We start from the raw sequence: 9854 nt of genomic DNA on the forward strand, positions 1-9854 counted from the left end.
CCCGGTGTACTCTCTGTTTAGGGCCTAATAGCATTCTAGTTTGCTTAGTTTTTTTTATTCTTTCCAATATGTCAAGTAATTATCTTTTTGTTTTCTCATGATTTGGTTGGGTCTAATTGTGTTGCTGTCCTGGGGCTCTGTGGGGTCTGTTTGTGTTTGTGAACAGAGCCCCAGGACCAGCTTGCTTACGGGACTCTTCTCCAGGTTCATATCTCTGTAGGTGATGACTTTGTTATGGAAGGTTTGGGAATAGCTTCCTTTTAGGTGGTTGTAGAATTGAACGTCTCTTTTCTGGATTTTGATAATTAGAGGGTGTCGGCCCAATTTTCCTCTCTATGCATTATTTGGTGTTTTACATTGTACACAGAGGATATTGTTTTGCAGAATTATGCATGCAGAGCTTCAATTTGGTGTTTGACCCGTTTTGTGAATTCTTGGTTGGTGAGCGGACCCCAGACCTCACATAACCATAAAGGACAATGGGTTCTATAACTGATTGAAAGATTTTTAGCCAGATCCTAATTGGTATGTTGAATTTCTTGTTTCTTTTGATGGCATAGAATGCCCTTCTTGACTTGTCTCTCAGATCGTTCACAGCTTTGTGGAAGTTACCTGTGGTGCTGATGTTTAGGCCAAGGTATGTATAGTTTTTTGTGTGCTCTAGGGCAACGGTGTCTAGATGGAATTTGTATTTGTGGTCCTGGCAGCTGGACCTTTTTTTGGAACACCATTATTCTTGTCTTACTGAGATTTACGGTCAGGGCCCAGGTCTGACAGAATCTATGCAGAAGATCTAGGTGCTGCTGTAGGCCCTCTTTGGTTGGGGACAGAAGCACTCTCTCTCTGTTACTCAGACGCAGATAAACACATTGACAGACACAGACACGAATAACTGTGCAAACAGACCAGACCTTCAAACTTTGTCACTTTGTCCTTCAAACTACTGCCCCGTCGCAGCATTATCACAGATACATTATCTCTGTGTTACACACAGAGAAATCAACATTAGCTTGCAACATGCAGCTTCCACTTACCGATCCTACTCATAAGATTTTGGTTGGTTGGCTCTCCTCAAGCTGTCCACTGATTTGCTGTATGTCCTCTAGCTGTTTCCTGATTGGTGGCATACCCTCATTGGCTGTAGGGGGGAGGGGAGCAGCAGAGTTGTGCTTATCTGAACTGAACGACCTCGGATTCCTCGGTTAGTCCCTCACACAAACACTTTTCCTGTCGTTCTGTCTATGTCATGTTCTAGATTTGGTTGTGGGTGTAAATATAGGAGTGAATGAGTGTGTGTGTGTGTGTGTGTGCATCAGTGGAGGCTGCTGAGGGGAGGACGGCTCATAATAATGGCCAGAATGGAGAATCAAATACATTTTTGGGGGTTTTCATGTGTTTGATCCCATTCCATTTACTCCATTCCAGCCATTAAACTCCATTCCAGACATTATTATGAGCCGTCCTCCCCTCAGCAGCCTCCACTGGTGTGCATGCGTATGTGTTCATGCTTGTGCGCGTGTGCAGCCGTCTTTCCCAAAGAATCTAAATGTTGATTAAAAGTAAATACTGTCACTGATGATGTCATGCTGGATTTATGGGCGTGATGCAAGCGGTATGATGTCACAGTACCCTTTAGGGCAGACCCTCTGGCACTGTTAGGGGGCACTGAGAATGGCATGTCACTGAGTGGGTCTATGACTCATGGTTCATGTCACGCTAGACAAACGGATGTGTTCCTCCTTTCTCTCTCTATCCCTCTTCTATCCCTCTTACCTCTCTCCATTCAACTCTCTCCATCCTTCTCATTCCGTCTCCCTTCTTCCGTTTTATTTTTCTCCTTTATGCATCCTACTGCCTTCGTGTGTGTGTGTGTGTGTGTGTGTGTGTGTGTGTGTGTGTGTGTGTGTGTGTGTGTGTGGTATATTTCTGCCTCTGTCTGCTGTGTCCCAGGTTGATAGGGTACAGGGAATCTCCATCCTGCCTCTTTATAAAGTAGAGGAAGCACCAAGCTCTGCCCGATTCACTCACAAGCAGGCAGGCAGGCAGGCAGGCAGGCAGGCAGGCAGACAGACAGACAGACAGACAGACAGACAGACAGACAGACAGACAGACAGACATAAAATGTTATTGGTCACATACACGTGTTTAGCAGATGTTATTGTGAGTGTAGCGAAATGTTTGTGCTTCTAGTTCCGACAGTGCAGCAATATCTAACAAGTAATATCTAACAATTCCATAACAAATACCTAATACACACACATCTAAGTAAAGAAATGGAATTAAGAATATATAAATATATGGATGAGCAATGTCAGAGCGGCATAGACTAAGATACAGTAGATAGTATAGAATACAGTATGAGATGAGATGAGTAATGCAAGATATGTAAACATTATTAAAGTGACATTATTAAAGTGACTAGTGTTCCATTTATTAAAGTGGCCAATGATTTCAAGTCTGTATGTAGGCAGCAGCCTCTCTGTGTTAGTGATGGCTATTTAACAGTCTGATGGCTGTTTTTCAGTCTCTCGGTCCCAGCTTTGATGCACCTGTACTGACCTCTCTTTCTGGATGATAGCGGGGTGAACAGGCAGTGGCTCGGGTGGTTGTTGTCCTTGATGATCTTTTTGGCCTTCCTGTTACATGGGGTGCTGTAGGTGTCCTGGAGGGGAGGTAGTTTGCCCCCGGTGATGCGTTATGCAGACCGCACTACCCTCTGGAGAGCCCTGCGGTTGTGGGCGGAGCAGTTGGCGGTGATACAGGCCAACAGGATGCTCTCAGTTGTGCATCTGTAAAAGTTTGTGAGGGTTTAAGGTGACAAGCCAAATTTCTTCAGCCTCCTGAGGTTGAAGAGGAGCTGTTGCGCCTTCTCCACCACGTTGTCTGTGTGGGTGGACCATTTCAATTTGTCAGTGATGTGTACGCCAACGAACTTAAAACTTTCCACCTTCTCCACTGCTGTCCCGTCGATGTGGATAGGGGGGTGCTCCCTCTGCTGTTTCCTGAAGTCCAAGATCATCTCATTTATTTTATTGACATTGAGTGCGAGGTTATTTTCCTGACACCACACTCCAAAGGCCCTCACCTCCTCCCTGTAGGCCGTCTCGTTGTTGTTGGTAATCAAGCCTACCACTGTAGTGTCGTCTGCAAACTTGATGATTGAGTTGGAGGCGTACACGGCCACGCAGTCATAGGTGAACAGGGAGCACAGGAGGGGGCTGAGCAAGCACCCTTGTGTGGCCCCAGTTTTGAGGATCAGCGAAGTGGAGATTTTGATTCCTACCTTCGCCCCCCCCCCCGTCAGGAAGTCCAGGACCCAATTGCACAGGGCGGGGTTCAGACCCAGGGCCTCGAGCTTAATGATGAGCTTGGAGGGTACTATGGTGTTGAATGCTGAGCTGTAGTCAATAAACAGCATTCTTACATAGGTATTCCTCTTGTCCAGATGGGTTAGGGCAGTGTGCAGTGTGATGGCGATTGCATCGTCTGTGGACCTATTGGGGCGGTACGCAAATTGAAGTGGGTCTAGGGTGACAGGTAAGGTGGAGGTGATATGATCTTTGACTAGTCTCTCAAAGTGCTAAGGGGCGATAGTCATTTAGTTCAGTTACCTTTGCCTTCTTGGGTACAGGAACAATGGTGGCCATCTTGAAGCGTGTAGGCCCTGCAGACTGGGATAGGGAGAGATTGAATATGTCTGTAAACACACCTGCTAGCTGGTCTGCGAATGACTACTCTGTATTCTGCCATATTCCCCTTCACCTTGGCATGGTTAAATGCGGTGGTTCTGGCTTTCAGAGACAAGACACACAGTCTTGTGCAGTTGTGTGTGGGGACATAGAATTCATACAACCTTGTGGGGACATACAATTCAGTCCCATTCAAAATCCTATTTTCCTTAACCCCTAAACCTAACCCTAACCCTAACCCGTACCCTACCCTAACCTTAACCCAAAAACCTAACCTTAACCCTAACCCTAACTCCTAACCCTAATCCGTAACCTAACCCTAACCTTTACCCAAAAACCTAACCTTAACACTAACCCTAACTCCTAACACTAACCCGTACCCTAACCTTAACCCAAAAACCTAACCCTAACTCCTAACCCTAACCCGTAACCTAACCTTAACCCAAAAACCTAACCCAAAAACCTAACCCTAACCCTAACCTTAACCCAAATCCTAACCCTAACCCTAACCCGTACCCTAACCTTAACCCAAAAACCTAACCCTAACCCGTACCCTAACCTTTACCCAAAAACCTAACCTTAACACTAACCCTAACTCCTAACCCTAACCCGTAACCTAACCTTAACCCAAAAACCTAACCCTAAACCTAACCCTAACCCTAACCTTAACCCAAATCCTAACCCTAACCCTAACCCGTACCCTAACCCTAACCTTAACCCAAAAACCTAACCCTAACCCTAAACCTAACCCGTACCCTAACCTTTACCCAAAAACCTAACCTTAACACTAACCCTAACTCCTAACCCTAACCCGTAACCTAACCTTAACCCAAAAACCTAACCCTAAACCTAACCCTAACCTTAACCCAAATCCTAACCCTAACCCTAACCCGTACCCTAACCTTAACCCAAAAACCTAATCCTAACCCGTACCCTAACCTTTACCCAAAAACCTAACCTTAACACTAACCCTAACTCCTAACCCTAACCCGTAACCTAACCTTAACCCAAAAACCTAACCCTAAACCTAACCCTAACCCTAACCTTAACCCAAATCCTAACCCTAACTCTAACCCTAACCCGTACCCTAACCCTAACCTTAACCCAAAAACCTAACCTTAACCCTAATTCCTAACCCTAACCCGTACCCTAACCTTAACCCAAAAACCTAACCTTAACCCTAACCCGAACTCCTAACCCTAAACCTAACCCTAACCCTAACCCATACCCTAACCTTAACCCAAAAACCTAACCTTAACCCAAAAACCTAACCTTAACCCAAAAACCTAACCTTAAACCTAACCCTAACCCACACCCTAAGCCTAACCTTTACCCAAAAACCTAACCTTAACCCTAACCCTAACTCCTAACCCTAACCCTAACCCGTACCCTAACCTTAACCCAAAATCCTAACCTTTACCCTAACCCTAACCCGTACCATAACCTTAACCCAAAAACCTAACCTTTACCCTAACCCTAACCCGTACCCTAACCCTAACCTTAACCCAAAAACCTAACCTTAACCCTAACCCGTACCCTAACCCTAAAGTTAACCCAAAAACCTAACCTCAACCCTAACCCTGAAACTAATCCTAGCTCCTAACCCTAAACCTAATTCTGACCCTAACATTAATTCTAACCTTAACCCTAAAGCCCCTAGAAATAACATTTGACCTTGTTGGGACCAACAAAATGTCCCCATTTGGTCACACACACACACACACACACACACACACACACACACACACACACACACACACACACACACACACACACACACACACACACACACACACACACACACCAGTTTCAGAGTTAACAGTACATCCGTCAGTGGGGCAGGTCTATGGGGTGCTTGATTCCCTGCCTGTCTTAGCTGTGTGTTCATCTCCCAGAGTGAGGAGTGTATGATGTGTGTGTGAGTTAGTGTCACAGTGAGTATGTGTGCATCTCACCGTGTGTTTGGGTGTGTGTGCGATATTTATTTCAGGGGGATTTCCCCCACTGGATGCTCTGTGACTGCTGTCCATGTCATCGTGTTCTGAGCTGTCACAAGCCATCACTGTCACCCCCAGGACACGAGGTGTGTGTGTGTGTGTGTGTGTGTGTGTGTGTGTGTGTGTGTGTGTGTGTGTGTGTGTGTGTGTGTGTGTGTGTGTGTGTGTGTGTGTGTGTGTGTGTGTGTGTGTGTGTGTGACCAAATGGGGACATTTTGTTGGTCCCAACAAGGAAAGTTGGGAGAAGTCTCAATTTGATGCATTTTGCTGCAGCAGAAGAGAGCAAGGCAAAAATAATAAATATAGTGCATCACGTGGTGCCTGTAGGGGACTGTGGGGGCCTGTGGGGGCCTGTAGGGGACTGTAGGGGACTGTGTGTTTTAGGTTGTAGCCACATAACATTATTATGAATATTTTACCACAGGATAAGATGTCTCCATTCTCAGGCATGGTATGAATCCTGAACAAACTCAAAGTGGCTGGGTGAGATATTTGTGCTACCTCCACCTGCCCAGAATGAGAGAGAATACAGAGGTATGATGCACCACCCTGGGATCTACAATGGGCCCAGCTCGGCTTTTGTTTGTTCCTGTTTTGTTTTACCGCTTTGTCTCACCCTTGTTTCAACACTTTAGTCTGTTACTTCTGTGCAAAACAGCAGTAAAATCTCTCTGATGACTGGATGAATGTTTATTTCTGGAGAATTATAACAGTCCTGGGATGGTTTTTTTTTTCTCTCTCTCTCTCACTCTCTCTCATAATCCTATTCGCCTTTTGTATCGGTGTGCATTTCGTGTTTTTGTGTGTGCGGGTGTGTGCGGTTTGTGATTTGTATTTTCTGTTATTCACCATGTGCGTTTTTGTGAGGATTCTGTATTGTGTGTGTGTGTTATTTGTGGCATCTTATCTGTACTCGTTGCATACTGTGTTTAAGAAGTGTATGTTATTATTTCACAGTGTGTTTGTGTTGTCTGTGCCATTTGCTTCATGACACTTCCTCTGACAGTGACTGATATGATTGGTCAGCTGGCATACAGGCGACGTCTCACCTCCAGTGTTTTCTGAGGAAGGTTTTTGAAGCCGCATTCTAAACTCATCCCGCCCTTCTTTGATCCCCTCTACTTCCCTCTCTGCCCCCCCTGCACCCCTCTGTCCTCCTCTGCACCCCCTCCCTCCCTCCCTCCAGAGGGTAGAGACAGTTGGGCAACAACAGCTAGTTCATCACTGTATTTCATGTGACACAGTTGATGAAAATGTGAATTGTATTTGTGTAGGTGTGTGTGATAGGGCATTTTGCTAGCTTCCATCATAAGCTGTTATTCCTTTCCTCTGTAGCTGTAGGCTAACTTAAAAGATTTGAGGACAATAAAAAACAACGTAATATTTGGATTTATTGATATTATATTTGGAGGCTCCAGAGTATCTGTGACGCGAAATGTGTTTAGGTCCAGCTAAGGAGGCTGTTTGGCCTTCTGTAACACAATTGTAGTTGTATTAATATAGTCATCAATACAATGCTAAGAGTTTGCTGCACTTACTGTCAAGGTACAGAAGTTCAAGAGGCCATGCATTGGGGACAGGACAATACTTAACTACTGTGTTTTCCCTTTCCCTGTTCACTGTAGTACACATAACACTAACACACACACACACACATGTGCATACGTTGATAGCCACATGCTACAGTGAGGACACCATGAACCATGTACAACCCTCCCAGGTATTTGGTCGATATTTGGCAGAATGTGTTTGTCCTGGAATAACATCAAACAAGGACACACACACACACACACACACACACACACACACACACACACACACACACACACACACACACACACACACACACACACACACACACACACACACACACACACACACACACACACACACACACACACACAGGAGAGCAGGTGCAGCAGAAGCCAAAAGCATGAGGCCCTTCGTCACGTCACACCTCATCTCTGCATGGTCATATGAGGCATGTCTCTGTGTTTGTGTGTGTGTGTGTGTGTGTGTGTGTGTGTGTGTGTGTGTGTGTGTGTGTGTGTGTGTGTGTGTGTGTGTGTGTGTGTGTGTGTGTGTGTGTGTGTGTGTGTGTGTGTGTGTGTGTGTGTGCACTTAGTCATGCTGAATCTCTGCTCAGCCAGAGGGTTTTCATGGTTCAGGCGGTGAAACTGTAAACTGATCAAAGTGACAGAAGGCCATACAGCCCTGCAATCTGCCCCTGACAAACACATTTCTCTTCTCTCTACACCAGGTGAACTTCTCAGTCTCTATCTGTCTGTTTGCTATTCAAATGAAGTGATTTAATGCATCTGCAGTGAACTCATTGTCCCATGACTGGAAATTGATTGTCTGAGAACTAATGTGTGTGTGTGTGAGCCGGTCTGTCTGTCTGAGTGTCTGTATGTACAGCATGTGGCATGCACATGTGTGAGTGGTGAACTATCTGTCTTTGAATGATTCTCTTTCTGTTTTTCAGTTGACCCCAGGGCATAAGTCTGAGGAGGAATTTAAAAAACTCAGTGCCTATCCAGCTAGCAACAAATGTTCCCAAAACCTTAGAGAACATTGCCTTAAGAGTCTAATTAGGTCATTACCTAACATTTTCATGGGAATGTTCCAGTGATGTACAAGGACTGTTTCCAAGAGACCATTCCCTTAATGTCAAACAGAACGTCCCCAGAATATGATTGCCATGTTCTCATTTAAGATAATAATGTTCCAGACATGTTTCATGGGAACGTTGCAAGAACATTCCATTGTCCAATGACGTTGAAAACATAGGACATTCTGTTATGGTCCCCTGGTGTTTTTTGTCTAGTTCTCAGCTTGTTCCGGGGACGTCCTTAAAGATGTTTCAGACTTTTTTGTTGTTGTTGATATTTTTGTTTTACTCACCAACCCTTATTACTGTTGCTGAGCCCATCGAGGACCTGATTAATGAACCACCGATCCATTTGTCGCTCTTTGTCTGTTGGCAATGCCAGGGACTCCCACACACACTAACAGTGCTTTTAACATACAATATTTTCAACTTACATATTTGACACACTTAGACATACATCATTACATTGTTCATGTTAATGTGTACAGTAATTATTATTCAACATGTCTTCACCTGGAATTTAAACTCACGGCATTCCGATCTTCCTGCTACGCCACCGTGTCTGTGTCAGTTATCGGTCAATCTCACTATTTTCAAAATGGATTGGGTTTACTTACGCTGTATATACAAAAGTATGCGGACACCCATTCAAATGAGTGGATTCGGCTATTTCAGCCACACACGTTGCTGACAGGTGTTTAAAATCGAGCACACAGCCATGCAATCTCCATAGACAAACATTGGCAGTAGAATGGCCTTACTGAAGAGCTCAGTGACTTTCACCGTCATAGGATGCCACCTTCAACAAGTCAGTTTGTCAAAATGTCTGCCCTGCTAGAGCTACCTCAGTCAACTGTAAGTGTTGTAATTGTGAAGTAGAAATGTCTAGTAGCAACAACGCGAAGTGGTAGGCCACACAAGCTCACAGAATGGGACCGCTGAGTGTTGAAGCGTGTAACTCGTAAAAATCATCGGTCCTCGGTTGCAACACTTACTACCGAGTTCTGAACTGCCTCTGGAAGCAACATCAGCACAAGAACTGTTTGTCGGGAGCTTAATGAAAAGGGTTTGCATGGCTGAGCAGTCGCACACAAGCCTAAGATCACCATGCGCAATGCCAAGCGTCGGCTGGAGTGGTGTAAAGTTCGCCGCCAATGGACTCTGGAGCAGTGGAAAACGCGTTCTCTGGAGTGATTAATCACGCTTCACCATCTGGCAGTCAGACGAATGAATCTGGGTTTGGCAGATGCCAGGAGAACGCTACCTTCCCCAATGCATAGTGCCAACTGTAAAGTTTGGTGGAGGAGGAATAATGGTCTGGTACTGTTTTTCATGGTTTATGTTAGGCCCCTTAGTTCCAGTTTAGGGAAATCTTAACGCTACAGCATATAATGACATTCTAGACAATTCTGATCTTCCAACTTTGTGGCAACAGTTTGGGCACTTTCCTGTTTCAGCATGACAATGCCCCATGCACAAAGCAAGGTCCATATGGAAATGGTTTGTCGAGATCGGTTTGGAAGAACTTGACTGGCCTGCACAGAGCCCTGACCTCAA

The sequence above is a fragment of the Salmo salar genome, chromosome ssa05, assembly GCF_905237065.1.
Source record: "Salmo salar chromosome ssa05, Ssal_v3.1, whole genome shotgun sequence".
Taxonomy (NCBI): Eukaryota; Metazoa; Chordata; class Actinopteri; order Salmoniformes; family Salmonidae; genus Salmo; species Salmo salar.